The sequence below is a fragment of the Ornithodoros turicata genome, chromosome 3 (assembly GCF_037126465.1).
Source record: "Ornithodoros turicata isolate Travis chromosome 3, ASM3712646v1, whole genome shotgun sequence".
Classification (NCBI taxonomy): domain Eukaryota; kingdom Metazoa; phylum Arthropoda; class Arachnida; order Ixodida; family Argasidae; genus Ornithodoros; species Ornithodoros turicata.
The window spans coordinates 58,457,815-58,473,310 of NC_088203.1; the positions used below are offsets into that span (position 1 = coordinate 58,457,815).

At 43.9% G+C, this 15,496-nt stretch overlaps 1 protein-coding gene across 3 annotated transcripts in view; it reads right to left on the minus strand.

The window, feature by feature from the left end:
• LOC135388505 (uncharacterized) overlaps positions 1–8,715 on the minus strand; it is a 32,287-nt gene extending 23,572 nt beyond the window's left edge. For 2 of the 3 annotated variants that reach the window (XR_010421430.1, XM_064618086.1), the window contains exons 1-2: positions 8,573–8,715; positions 1,633–1,822 (exon numbers count right to left, since the gene is read on the minus strand). The gene's annotated coding sequence lies outside the window, so the exon portion shown is untranslated. Of the gene's footprint in view, positions 1–1,632; positions 1,823–8,560 lie in introns of all 3 variants that reach the window. The other variant, XR_010421431.1, reaches the window with a different exon arrangement.
• Positions 8,716–15,496: the final 6,781 nt, after the last annotated feature.

Sequence of the window (15,496 nt, forward strand, 5' to 3'; positions counted from 1 at the left end):
AATGTGCATTGGGTCTGGGTATTCAAGTCTGGAAGAACCTCTCTCGAGCCCGGATGTGCCAGGAATAATCAAATAATCGTTCCTACGAAGATGAGATGCACTTGGCCTGGTGAGTCAGTACTGCTGAATTAGCAACCATAATACTGGAACATATAGTGAACTCATGAGCTGCAACACAATAGTGTATTAATGTAATTTTTTTGGCTTTCCGTCAGCCATTGGCTAGAGTCCTGATTTGCAATGCGCAATTGATTTTTTTTTCAACTGCCATCTGTGGTAACACCAAACTGTTTACAAATACAGAACAATCTGTGTGAAAATAGATGTGTGCATTGTAGAGAGGTCCGTGAGCTGTATTCGGGAACAAAAGCTACGAAGCAGGAACGAAGCAGATATCAAGGATTCGAAGATTTCAAGGATTGTTCAAGGATTTCAGATGAGCGAGGAAGTTGATGAACTTCAGTACCGGACACCTCTTACAGGACTCCTCTGTATACCACCAAATCATGACAGGTGTACGATATCGGTACCTAGTACAGGAGAATGAGTGTGCAAATCACGTTAGAAACTGCACAAGTAGGCTGTACAAGAGGCGTGGAGAGAATTCAGAACACCAGAAGCTTCTCACTGTTCCGAGACTGAAACAGATCTCTAATGGTACCCGAAAAGCAAGCATTATGCACCGTACAGATATCAGGCTGTTGAAGTTCCTCCAATAGATGTGCTGTGCAGACCTCGTATGACCAAAAGGACCACGTCACATGCATATTCTGAAAGGAAATTCATCCGGGTGCAGAGTCCCAGCTAGCATCTGGTACTATAGGCATGACCTGCATGCTGCTTCCACACCAGAACAAAAAAGGTCTCCTCTACAATTAACAAGTTCTTACTGTGTGTCGAGCATTTCGTGCCATTGCACAAGTTATCCCAATGGTCATGCGAAATGTGTCTGCATCGTAGTTAAATCCTTCTCATGTTTGCAGCTTAATAATAAATAATGCTTGCATGGGGATAAGGGAAGACATGTCTCTGAAGATGCACAATGAACAAAATAAAGAACAGAATGGTTTTCTCCTTCATAAATTTTTTGCAGACGACCTACCAAGCAGGTTTTTGTTCTCAAAACTGCAACGATATCAGGGGACCGAAGACCAGACGTTTTCATTGGGACAACCTAGTAGCTTTCATAATTAGAAAGTTAACTGTCGAAAGTTAATATAAGACATTGCCTTAGGAGTCCTTCCACGGTGTGCCCTTCAGCATATACTATATTACAATTGATTTCATCTCCGAAAAACTGATATATCTATTGTTAAGAATTATGTATACATTTAGCTGGGACACTGTATATTGCGGCAGATAATACTACTTGTAGATAAAATTGTAATGAATGATTGGCATGGTGGTGAAGTGAAATCTGCAGGGTAATAACACAAATGTTACACTTTAGGCTTTCAAGGGCAAAAATAAGTCTCAGGCTCTCCCATTGTAACACACATGGGAAGTGTAAAAGTGTGCTAGCCTGCTGCTCTGCAATACAATATACTACGAGCTGACAAGTTGGCTAAGAGTGTTGCTTATCAATAGCAAATACTTGCAAGAAAAGGAAATCTAGAAAGAAGTTAAACTTACCTGGTGGTCTTGACTGGTGGTGAAGAGTTTTGTGGCATTTTCAAAGGATGCATAAATAACACAGAATGTACATGCATATCCAGCAATGATGACACAGCACAATGTTCCTCCTCAAAAATGTTCAGTAGTCGTTCACATAGCACCATGCAACCACTAGTAGCTCTTGCATTTCACTGCCCCTTGTGACACACTGAAAAAGACAAGGCACTGTCAGATAAGGTAAGTAAAACAGTGCATTCGTAAATATAGTAGTTAGTGGAGATACTTAGTATCATACTTAATAACAGTGAACCCTCATTAATATGGCGGCCGTCATTCCCATCTCTTTCAGTCAAAGAAAATTGTCATACTAACGAGAAACGCACCCTCTGTGCGCTCATATTTATGATGATTTAGTTTCTAAAAATGTCTGTTACCAATGCCTACTGAAGTAATTATGAGTAATCGAGTTTTCTACATGGACAATAGCACCATCAATTGTGCATTTGTTATTGATGTCATTCTATCGCTCAAAGAATAACAGTGCAACCTTTAGTGCTACACTTGCTTCCTTGACTGGGCAGGCTCATTCTGTCACTCTCGGAAAGCAGTGTGTGTTTCAGTAGCATCACGGTCCCTTGATAGCCTTCTGGTCATGCATCAAAAAGTTGGCTTAGGGACAACGGGAGCCGCAATCGGAACCCGGTATCAGCTCCCGCTCGGGCCAGTCATGGGAATGGCAGATGTTGTGTTGTATTTGTGCTTTTTGAAACATCCTACAAGAAAATTATTTGTTGCAATGGCTTCCTGCTGCATTGCAGCAGCTACAATATAAATAGTCGTTTTCTGTTATACTTTATTTTATGCGGAAAGCTGCTGCCGATCACTTTGAGTGGCATGGATGTATTGTCGCGAGTCTCCTATCTTTAAACCCTCAACCGGAGATTCTGGCGCCGTTTATGTGCATAGTGCCAGGCGGTAAGGTGATCCATACTTTATCTAGCGCATAGAGGACCTTCTACAGTTATTCGCAGACGGTTACTGCGCCCATGACGGCATACTAATTCACGCTATCGGCCGATAGCAATCACACCAGTCTCCAGTTTCCCAGATCCTGTTCTATTAGCAACATGGTAAAAATACTGACACTGCCCCATTTAACCAAATCATTAAAAAGAAACACCAAATAACTGCCATGAGTGCCCCCTCAATTGCAGCCGGTTTTGGATTGCAGACGATAAAAACTCAGTTCGATTGCATTACCTGCCCATAGAGCTGTGCTTGAAGGCACCCATGATCTGTCAGTGGAACACAACAATGGGCATTAAAATTATTTCTGGTTTGCTTGATAGTCAGGTTTGAAATCTGGAGCCTTTTCTTCTGCCTTTTTGCAATCCCAGGATATAGATATGCCTGCATGTGTGATCCCTGGATGGGATTCTTGTGCAGCTATCCCCAGAAGGTCATACAGGGTGTCCCGGAAAACGTGTCATCGAATTTTAATACAAAACTATGCCACATAAAATCATGCAGTCAACGGCATTTGTTCTTACGTTATGTAACCTCAGTTTAATTATGTAAATTTTTGCGAACTGAACTCGGAAATTTGCCAAGTAAAAGTCACTGTTTTACCCCACCCACGGCCCCTCGATCGCTCCTCTTCGCTCCTTTGGTACGGCCTGCCGATGTGGGGAGAGAACAATAGAAAAAGCGTGACGGAGGAATCTCCACATTTCCACGTTAGGGGTGCGACGGAGCGGGGGTTCCCCGAAGGAATCTTAGTTGCTTCCACGGGGTTTCGGTCTGCAATATTATGTTCCCAATTAAACGACTTGCGCATAGGGATGTGAAATGTCCAAAATTTTTACTTTTCTATGATTTAGAGAGTTCTCATCGAGAGAGTTAGAAAGTTCTCATCAGAGAACATTAGAGAGCAAGTCTTAGTCCAATAATATCACTCTTTGATCGACTCATCACCGGCAACTTGACATCGCCTATTTTTCTGCCTTCGTATCTTCTAATAATATGCCGTGAACAGAGGCTCAAACGTCTTTTCTTCTTAATTCTTCACTTTCTACCTACGAAAGTGGCTTTTTTTCTTAGTTGTTTCCGGGGTATAACTATACCTGTCTTCGTGCATGTAATTTTCATTTTATCATATGGTTGCGGTTGTATGCGCTTGTGCTATTCTGACTCATTCATACACAGCACCTCCTGCTTGAGAAATTGGTTTGGCGTGTATTGTATGCAAATAAACGAACAGAAAATAATTAAAAATGTAAAAAGAACAGCTTTCTGGAATATTCTTTTCAGGAGAAATTCAAAAAATAGTTAAACAAACTGTCGATTGTTCACTGAGTTGTTCGTCATCCAAATAAAATGTGGAATAGCTTTTATTTGGTCTAACTCAAACAGGCATATGTTTTGCTGATATTTAGGCCTTGTTTATGCATTATATTTCGCCAGAACGTTTGTTACTATTTTCTGTTGTTTTGGCGGCGTGTTATTTCCGAGTGATATTCCTGTCGCCGTGGTGGCATGTTGCAACCGGGTATCATGCATTCTGAGCCAAAAACCCAGCAAAAGCACCAAGACAGCGCAGTCGGCGCAGGGATTGGGACTGAAAAATTTAAGCAATTTTTTCGGTGCCAAGGAAAAAAAAAAGAACAAACAACAAACCCTTCTATCTGCCTTTTTTTATTCAGGACCTCGTGTCTCTACTTAATTCCAGACATGTCGCACTCGCTTCGTGATACATTCTACGACCGGGCGGGCATCCTCTGGAAGAGAGTGTGTAATTTCAAGATCACGGATTACTAGAAATTCATTAATTAACTTAATTAGGAAATTTATTGCAAAAGTGTGATAAGAGAACGTGAGACAATCCTCATTGAAGGCCATTCTATTTTTTTTTAAATCCAGAGAGAAGCGTGTGCCTGAAATAACCATAGCTGAATTTCGGTATGAAGATGAACCGAAACCAAAAAAGCACGTCTGAGGAGCGCATCACCCCCCGACGAGGGAGTCTGATCTGGGTCGAAAAGCGGTTTATCTGGCTAGCTGAGCGGTACCTACTCCAACCATCTCTATCGCTCCAAATCACATGGCCCTCTGATGTGAAATGAGCGCTGTACTCAATGCCTTCCCGGTTGCCGCGGTTTCGGCTCATTTGCATGTCAAAATTAGGGTGTGGACATTTTAACGTGCGTGCACGTTTCAGGATTTGTTAAACGTGAAATGGCTTGCAACTAGAATAGTTTCTCAATCTGCTATCTCGCTTTTGCACAAAATCCCCTGGTTAAAAAGGTAAGTAATGAATTATAGTTAATTAGTCATCTTGTACCTTTCTTTGAGACGATGTCCGCATGGCCGTAGAACTCAACTACAAAAACGACATCAATGCTGCTCTCATAGCCTATAAAAATTCTGTAAAGGCTAAACAAAAGGCACCCTGTATATTCCTACATACGTATTCTATATATGTCTGTATGCGTATGTTTAATGTAAAACAGAGTTCTGTTCTGTGATGCTTCCACGCGCTTCCGTGTGTATGTGTGATTACTTGCTTCTGTCTCTCATTGCATTAAAAAGGAAATAAGACATTTTTTCGTGTTCATGTGCATTGTGAAACTTATGCGCAGCTTAACACGTTACCAGATGACACACACAGTTGTTACAGAGGTGTTTGACACCTTGTAGCATTCGCGTTTTTTACCTTCTCCAAATGCACTGCGCAGAACGGCTGGCATACGATGTCCCTCGATCGTAATTTAGGCTACTTCGGTGACGGTGATCCAGCGTTACAGCTGGCACACATACAGTTATACTGCATGGTGAACCAGCAGCCCTGACGCACATGAATTCGTTAGCACTGCTCCCTGCAAGCCGCTAGCTGTCGGCGATATTTACAAGAGGTCGTGCACAGAAATCACTGAAAAATTTTTTATCAGTTTCCGGAGTTTATATCTCCCGTCCTCACACTGCACATACAGAACGATAATTTTGGTGAAAACGAAGCGAAGTGCATTTATGCCCCAACCCCAACAACATAGGGGTGGTATCCAATGTATTGCTCCGTTGACGAAAGCGTGCTGGGCCAACGCAATGCAGCCTGGACAGGTCCTGGTCGCACGTCACAGCAAACGTCAAGGCACACGTGACCTCAAAGATGGCACCGCCTGTGATCGGCGGCCAAACCGTTTGTAAACAATGCGGTTGTTGTTTCTGCTCAGCGTTTTCGATGTCTTATGATCACGTTAATTATTTTCATCCAATAATCTCGCAGTAAAACGCGCAGTTTTGCACATAAGGCCTAGCAGTGTTGACAACTTCAAAAGATGTGACGACGACCGCACGTTAAGACTCACTGAGCCGATGTGATGTACTTAAACTAAGGAGAAATGGGCTACCATGTTGCGGAAGAAGTACCGCATGGTTTACGCTGGCAAAATATGTCCATCTCTTGGCGTTACGACGACAGAAATATGTCGGTAAGCGGCAAAACGACATGTAAACAAAGTCACATGACCTCAAAATGACATTTTCTATGACGTACGACCAGGACAAGATGGCAGCTTTGCCAAAAGCTCCCGCTTGAGGGTAGTTACAACAATGGCGGGTTTGTGTCACACCTGTGGTAAACAAGGATGCGAGCAAACGTCGACATCCCCCGTTGGTCAGCGCCCTCACAGAAAATGCGGGAGGAATACAAACTTTTCCGATCACCGGTGCGGGGGGGGGGGCATTCGGCAGGCTGTACAAAGCGAAGCGAGCGATCGAGGGGCTGTGCCCCACCAATGTGAAGAGTGTGCCGAATTTACTCAAATTAATGATAATTGACAAGAATATTTAGGAGCTTTTGTATCGGAAAAAACTGTCGAAAATCATGCTCTTCGGAGCTCACAGAGGATAGCACGCGACAAATTTTTCAGCAAAATCATTCTGAGTCCGACGAATGGAGGTTGGAAACACAGCCCACACCGACACAACAGAAAACGATGACACAGACATAGCTTATCGCGTCCGGCTTCGGCTGGGACCACACCTTCCCTCCCCTAATTTCTGGTACTGTCACTTCCATCATTCTATGGGCTGGGTTTCCAAACTCCTTTTGTCGGACCGAGAGCGATTGTGCTCAAAAAGTCATCGCGCGTTCTACTGAAGTGCCCCGAGAAGCATGATATTCAGCTACTTTTTCCCAATAGGATAGATCCTAAATGTCACAGCCAATTATCATGAACTTGAGTAAATTCGGCACGCTCTTCATGACGGTGAGGTAAAAAAGTGACCTTACTTGGCAAATTTCTGAGTTCACAAAAATTTACATAATTAAACTTAGGTTACATGACATGCACATCAGGAGGTGGCAAAAAACCTAATAAGAACAAATGCCATTGACCGCATGATTCTATGTGGCGTAGTTTTTTATTAGAATTCAATGACACATTTTCTGGGACACCCTGTATAGCACACTTGACACTTGCACATATGCACTGTGGAAAATTCCCACATGTTCCCAACCTATTCGTGTGTTTTGCTCTTCTTGCTTTTTATACCTCCACTGGTAACTTCTGGCCTGAAGTAGTACAGCCTTGCTTTCTGGAAACACTGGCTAACTTTTTTTGCTTTTGGCTATAAAGTCAACCTTGTGATCATGGCCAAAAGAATGAGAGAGAATGACAGACACGCACAATATTGTGTAGTTTCACATATCGGATGATTCCTCGTGATTTCATGGGGGTTTTAGTGCTATGTGGCGGCTGACCTCAGCTGTCGGCTCGGGTAAGCTGGGTCAGCGGCCATGTTTGTCACGTATCATAGACGATGGCAGCTAAGGATATTTTTCACATATGAGACGCCAAAGGTCGGTGAGATACGGTCTTTGATGTTCACATTTTCACGCATATTACCGACTCTGCTTTCCCACGTTTTGTCACAGAATCCGACATTTTCTATTTATGGTCTCCAAAGACATTTAGAAAACATGCTGAAATTCGAAGAAGTCGGGGGCTTGAGAGGAATGTTTCAATTTGAATTTTTTATCTCAGCATTTTCCTGTTCATCCAAGTATCTCTATACATAGAAAGGAGGAGAGGGCATTGCAGAAGTGTCCCTTCAGCTTCCCCTTCCCACGCCTCAGGAAGTTTCTGGACATTTAGGTTCGTGTCATTAAAGAATTGCTGTGTTTGAAATTGTGTTGTCTTCTGTGTCTCGGGTTTCATTATTGTAATTATGTACAGTCCTTGCCCTTCTACCAATGGAGGAGAAAACTACTGGGAACAGGAAGCTCTGACACAGTAGATTGACAATGTTCCTGCCCTTTGTCATGACAGCTAAACGGTTACGAGTTACAACAAAAATTAAATAAGAAATTAATAACGAACTGCTTGCAAATAAAAATACAATGCTTACGACGACAATGACATTACATGCGACTCACCCAATACGCATTTTCAAGGGCCCACAGAAAGTCGTTATGAATGCATCATGGACACGTTATGGGACTCTACGTTCATGGCTAACAGGTAGGTCGATTGCCAGACTTCAAATGGACCGCGTCAACGTAGGATCAAAACACTGTTTCGTAAACACTGTTCCGTCAAGAGATAAACTGATGTTCTGAGGCTGGAACAACATAGAGGGGACAGATACAGAGCCCTGGACCGGCAATCCAGAAGATGTGGGTTCGATCCCTACAGCTGGCTAACCTTTTCAGTGACTTTCATCTTTCATCATTCACTGTTCCGTCGTTTCCATTCAACATTAAGCAAACGAGAATTTGATGTCATGCAGCTAAGTAACTTTTATTAACACAATTGGTTCACGTGAATCGCATACGCTTTCTTGAAACAGACAACAGAACAAATATCTCGTGGAAGCTTTGTGTAGATCCACCACGCCATTGCAACGATAAGGATTGAATAACGATCTCAAAGAAAAGCTGTCATACCTTCATACATACCTAAAATGTAGCCCAGCGGATCTGGAAGTACTGCGCACAGTTCAGCACGTAATTTCTTTCACAAGTAAGAAATACGACACTTTTTAGCAGCACTTCAGCGACCACAAGTTCCCGCACACTATCAACAACAAGGCTTCGATGACTTCGACTTCGTCTGACACTGGGATGGCTTGGATAACGGATCGCATCCAAAACAAGAAAGACTTGAAAAAAAAGGAAAATCAGTTGCGCTGCGCATGCGCCAGCAAAGGATCGCGCATGGGAGAGGGGCTCGTGGGGGAGAGGCGTGACTTCGGGCCGCCATGTTGGTGGGCCCTAAAGTGCTGTGTGTGCCCATAGAAAACAATGGGAGGCAACAGAGATTGTGAGTATTTATTGCGCTGCTAGCATTGATCGTTGTTTGTCATCACACAATTTTGTAAGGTGCCGGTATACTGATGTATCCTAACAGTGTTTCGCAGGTGCCCTGCATTTCGATTCTTAATAACGTTATGTTTTGCATTCCGAAACTAGACCGTCACAGCAGTGCAGCGCTGGGGATTGTACTACAGCACGTTTCCCAGCCAATATTTCAATAAGAAACGACGTGAGATTAACAACAACCATGTATATAATATCCCGTACTGCGTTCTGGACAAAAATTGTTCCATAAAGAACGGCCCGGGAAAAGATATACTCGCATGGCAGAAAGAGATCGTTCTGTAGAGTCACAGCCGTTGTTTTAGCCGTGTATGCGTTTAGTATGATTTATGTCAAGCATCGCCTTAGAAAGAGTCTTTTAGTAAACGACAGCGGTGCTTTGCCTCGCAAATATGGACACACCGAAGCAGCCCAAATAATTACTTCACGCAATTACATCACACTCGTTACGACAGTTAATCAGGTAGTGATGTAACCTTAATCAATCAAGTTACTTAGAAAGTGGTAACACCTCCTTGAGACACAGGACTTATCTCTTTTTGAAGTACAGCCCTTCTATGTTTGTTTGCTTCTTCCTTTATTTGTTCTGATTATTTGCAGGCGCGGTTGTGCCAAACTGAATGTCCTTCTCCAGCACTCACATGCTTTTGTTGAATACAACTGCAGTGTGAGAAAAGCTGCTTGGGGACGGGGTCCTGCTATCCAGTGCTGACTTTGTCATGCTTGTTATGTGGAGCATGTTCCAAAAAATGCAGCTCCACGTATGGTCTTCAAATTGCAACAGGACTATTTGGAGCTTGAAACAGTTGTGACTTTGTCATTTTGGCCCTCGTGTACCCAGTGTGTGAAACGCAAACAAAGAAGTCTAACACGATATGCTTTTGTAATGAAGATCACTGATGATGAGTAAAGAGAATATAAGAGTTCTAGTTTATTCAATATTTTATATCATTCATTATATTCCGCACCAACAAGCTAACTATTAATAATAAAAAAACTGAATTCATTCTCTTTCATAGCCCTCAGAGGAAACTACCGCTGCTGCCAACTTTAACGCTAAATGGTAGCTCTCTTTTACCTACTGGCAAGGTAACGTTCCTGGGAGTAACGTTAGATACCCATTTAAAGTTCACAGCACACATCTCAAACATATGTCAGCGTGCGGCTTACGGCCTTCATGCGTTATCCAAGGTCAAATATTTTTTTCCACTCCATACACTTGTGTCATTATATTACGCTTTCATACATTCCCCACCTCTCTTACTGCATCACATCATGGGGATCCACATATATCTCTCATCTCAAAACCGCTTACAAAGAAGAGCTATTCACATCATTACATTCACTCCCGCAGTATGCAGCAGTCGCCACCTCTTCATATCACTGCGTATTTTGCCACTCATGCAGCTGTTTCATTTCTGCGTTCTACTGCTTCTGTACAAGCATTTGTCAGGTGTCTTCAACAATCAGTGTCTTGCAGTAGTCGTTCCATCTAGATCACCTTGTAATTTTCTCCTCTCACGCACAACAACCAACTACGGGAAGCAAACATTCACCTTCGGTGCTGCCAAACTATGGAACGCCTTGCCCGATAACCTAAAGTCAGTACGTTCGTTCCAACGTTTTCGGATCATCTTACGGAACCATTTCATGAATTAGCTACTCATATTCATACACATTCTTTTCATGCACGCTTTTTCAACTATTTGTCTTCTTTCACCCATGGGCTTTTTCGCCTACGCTGTTCACCTTCATAAACGTCACATTTTTGCTCAATCTCAGTTGTTTTTATTTCTTATATTTATTTAATTTGTTTGTTCTTTTACTTTTGTGCGTATTGTGCTTTGTCCCATACTGTGACAGTACATCGTTATATTGGATACCTTGTTCTGATGTTGTCGCCACATACATGATATTCAGATTGTTTCCGGGAGGCCCCACCTCTAGCTATGCTACGGGGCCCCCACTGTGTACTATGTATTGCAAATACTACTAACAAAATTGAAATGGAATTGAAATTATTCAATATTTTATGTCAAGTTTATACAACATCAAGTTTATTCAAGTTCAAGATTTATTTCTTGCACTTATGCGTTTCAGGATACAATGAACGTGCAGGGAGGTCGCAAAAGACTACATTTATTGTTTTGTGACCTTGCTACAATGGCAATATATATTTTAGGAATGACAATGGTCTGGTACGCTCTCTAAATTTGTAGCACTCAATTTTAGGTTGGAATGAGCAATGAATAGCAACTTCCCTCCTGATATTTTCTCATATATGCTGAATTTTAAATTTAGTGTGATCGAATATGTGATATAATAATAATATATAAGAATATAATATGTGATAAATGAATGTGATCAACAGTAGATGTAAACAACATGAGTAGCCATAGAAGTGCATTTTCAATAAATAATTTTCTTCTTATAGCGTATATGTACATGCCTATTAACTGAAACAATTATCACAGTTCCCTGACAAGTTTTAATTTCTGAGAGTGTACTGTAGAGGCTCTACAACAGTTCATACAAGGTATTATATACTGTGAATGCCTTTAAAAATCCCATGTGACACATATGCCTTTACTTTCTGGAGGTGGTGTGGTAGTCAAAGTTTGTGGGCATTACGCAGGTTCTGCACCCATTTCTTGAGTATGTCGAGGTAGCCGTGAAGTAACCTGCATTGATGATGATTATTCCAATTTTTATGGTGCATCGACAACAAAGGAAATAATACATCAGAACATTGGTTTGGGTGTAACCAGTTAAAAATGAATATGTTGTTTAATAAATGCATTGGACAAATGTTAAAACATCAGTTTAAAACATGGTTTACAATCCCTGTATCTTCTAAAAATTAAAAAGATTACAAACTATTCTAAAAAGAATATGGGGAACTCTTCTAAAAATAATTATAATCTCTAATTATTATATTGCTGGGTGAAGGAGCCTAAAGTGTAAGGTGTGTTTCTGATGTGAACATGTAAGAAAATATGCAAACCTGAGAGAGGCTAACCACAGTGCGTGCACTGAGGTTGTTCCTTCCTGTAAAGTAGAAACCAGTGGATGGGGAACGTGATACTTACTTGTACACCCAGCTGTATCACACTGCACAGATTATTCACTGGGTAGCCCTCATGACGAAACCTGTATTGAGAAACCACTTTTGCCTTAAAAACTGCTACAAATAGCGCGACACGTGTCGCGCCATACTAAATTTATACTTATACTTGTGTGGTATTTTTGAGCACCTTTTTAAAAGTACAATTCCAATAACCACATATTCAGACAATTCCACTATCATGACTTACTATATAACTGTTTGCCAATATTATTGCCTAACTCTTTGTTCAACTTTCGCCTTTCCCGCCAACGACTTTCTCCTCCTTTCGTAACTGTAACGCGAAACCACCTTCCGGCGCGCACTCACTCCCCAAGTGTTTGTTTTGTATATATTTAGTTGAATAAAGTGTAGCCTCCGCAGTGGTACCGGACCATGCTCTGGACCTATATAAGCAGCGTCCTGGGCCACTGCCGGGGGTCGTTTGTTGGATCTCTGGAAACTGTCTCGGCCTCTTGTCACTCTGCCTCTCTAGCACCGCTTCCCGCCCTGTGTGAGGACTTGTATCTTCCCTCGGCTGTGGAAGTCGCGAAAGAGGTAAACTCCCCTTCCGGCTGTGGAGGCTAAGTTTTTCCCGCATGTGTTGTGTGGAGCTTCGGCTCCCCTTCCGGCTGTGGATGCTTAGGTTTTCCCGCCTGTGTCGTGTGGAGCCAGTAGGGTTCGGAGCAGACTAGTTCCCAATAGAGCATTCCTAACCGCGACAAAAGTGGTGCAGGTGCCGGGGCAATTATCCCTAATCTACCATGAGAGCGACTCCCCAAGACGCGATCAGTGTTCACGCTTTAACGGCGAGTCAGAAACGTAACCGTCGTCGCCGCCTTTTGCAAGCAACACGCCCAAAACCCGCACAACCGATTCGTCTCCCGTCCAAAACATCCGAAGAAGAACGCCGGAACAAAATAGATCATCATTTCAACCGCCTATTCGAACTCGCAGAAGAACTAATCAAAACTCATGCCCAGCAAGAAAAGTAAACAAGCGCCCAATATAATGGCAACCCCATCAGCACGACCGGCCGTGGGAGCACCCACCTTTAAAGGAGGTCCCGATGAGAGCGTATCTGAGTGGCTGACCTGGTACGAACACGTTGCGGGGATCAACGGGTGGGATCACGAAGCAAAAGTTAAGTGCCTATACCTCGCACTCGACGGCGACGCACGGAAGTGGTATACCACCAAGATGCTAACGGGAGCACAGCTCACCTGGGAACAGTGGAAACACGAACTCACGCAGAACTTCGGTGGGCGGCAAACGACGGAATTATTCCACTTACACCTGTGCGGCCGCACACACCGTCCACTAGAGACACCGGAGCAGTATTTCTACGACGTGCTTTAGCTCTGTGCTCGGGTGGACCCACAAATGACTGAGGCGTGCAAACTGCGGCACCTCATGAAAGGACTGCGCCCAGAAGATATGCAGAAAATGCTCCTCGTCAATCCATCGACGTGCGCCGATTTTCTGCACACTTTGCAACGCATCAGCCAAGCAAACATCATGTCTCTCTCAGCGACGCATTTTCCACAGGGGTTGCAGCAGCTCGGCCTCGCTCAAGCGACAGTCAACGCAGGGTCGTCGCCACCACCAGCCACCGTTCCCCATCCCACACTGCTCCACAGCGCCTTCGTGGAATCCGCACCAAGCGGCTCAAACCATCAACGCCCGCAACCACAAGATGACCTTGGGGCATCCCTGCGCTCCCTCGAAAAGCGACTGGCTGCCATGGAGGTCCATCTTCGTCGCACCCAAGCGCGGTGGCCTCCGGCAGGAAGAGGGCGAAGCGACGATGGCAGGCCCGTGTGTGACTATTGTCACAGACGGGGTCACATTTACCGACAATGCCATAAAAGAATGCGAGACGAACAACTGAGCTCGGCTCAGCGAGACCTACCCCCACGAAACTTGCCCGCGGCGGGAAACGGGAACGGCCAGATGTAAGGGGCACGTCTGGCCGCCCTACCGCAACGCTTTCGAAAAATGAACTGTTGAAGCTACCTGTGAATGTACAAGGACATGTTGCAAACTTTATAGTGGACACAGGGTCAGCAGTGAACATTATATCTTCCAATTTTTTATCATCGTTATCTTCTGTGACTGTACAGCCAGCACCGCATGTGTTCATCAAGACAGTCAGTGGCGATTTGGCACAACCAGCAGGACAATGTGTTTTGAATGTGGAATTTTCGAACAGTTTAATTCTTCCCATGTCTTTTATCGTTTTGAAGGACTTCCAGTATGACGTTCTGGGGGGAATACCGTTTTGTAGGGACGCTAACGTTGTTATTGACTTTTATAATCACGAGCTGCACATTAACCAAGAAACCTTTTCTATTAACCTTAGTGAGCGTAATGCAAATTGTGTAAATAAAGTGACGCCCGTATATAATGTTTCCCAAGTGCGTATCGAATCGGGAACGGAAGTGGTTCTGCAAGTAAAGGTTCAAAATGATGGGCTACAACTTGTCGAGTCGTACCCTAAACTGTCCAACAGTTTATCAGTAGCACGTACTATCACGAACGTGCAACAGCAGAAGGGGTTCGTTCGCGTTGCAAATTCAACCTCCTCGCCCATCATCATTCACGCCCATAGCAAAATTGGATTGGCCACCTCCATATTGAATACCCAGCTATGCGTAGTGGCACCCCAAGAAGGAACGCCAAAAGACGACGGAGACATTCGGTTTGGACCCCACGTATCAGCCCAGGATCAAGCCGCGCTACACAGCCTGCTTTCCAAATTCTCCCACCTGTTCACAAGAAAGGACAACCCTATTCGTCGGACGCATTTGGCGGAGCACGCGATAGACACCGGTAATGCGGCGCCCATAAAGCAGCATCCCTATCGTTGCTCTCCCTACGAACGAGAAGTAATCAGGGCTCAGGTGGATGAAATGCTGGCGGACGGTGTCATTCGGGAATCGAACAGCCCGTGGGCTTCTCCGGTGGTCCTAGTGCGAAAACCAAACGGGACGTGGCGTTTCTGCGTCGACTTCCGGAAAGTCAATGCCGTTACGAAGAGGGACGTACACCCGTTGCCGCGTATAGATGACATCCTCGACGTTCTACAAGGCGCCAAGTACTTTACAACCCTAGACTTGACGTCCGGCTATTGGCAGGTCGGTATCCGAGAAGAAGACAAGGAAAAGACAGCTTTCGCTTGTAATGCAGGACTTTTCGAATTTAATGCGGTCCCATTCGGACTGTGCAACGCTCCGGCCACTTTTCAGAGGATGATTAACAAGGCACTTGGTGGTCTCCTTTGGAGAGTGTGCTTGGCGTACCTGGACGACATTGTCATCTTCTCCAAGACGATGGAAGCCCATTTGACGGATCTCGAACAGGTGTTCCGGGCCCTGGATAATGCTAACCTGCGCCTAAAA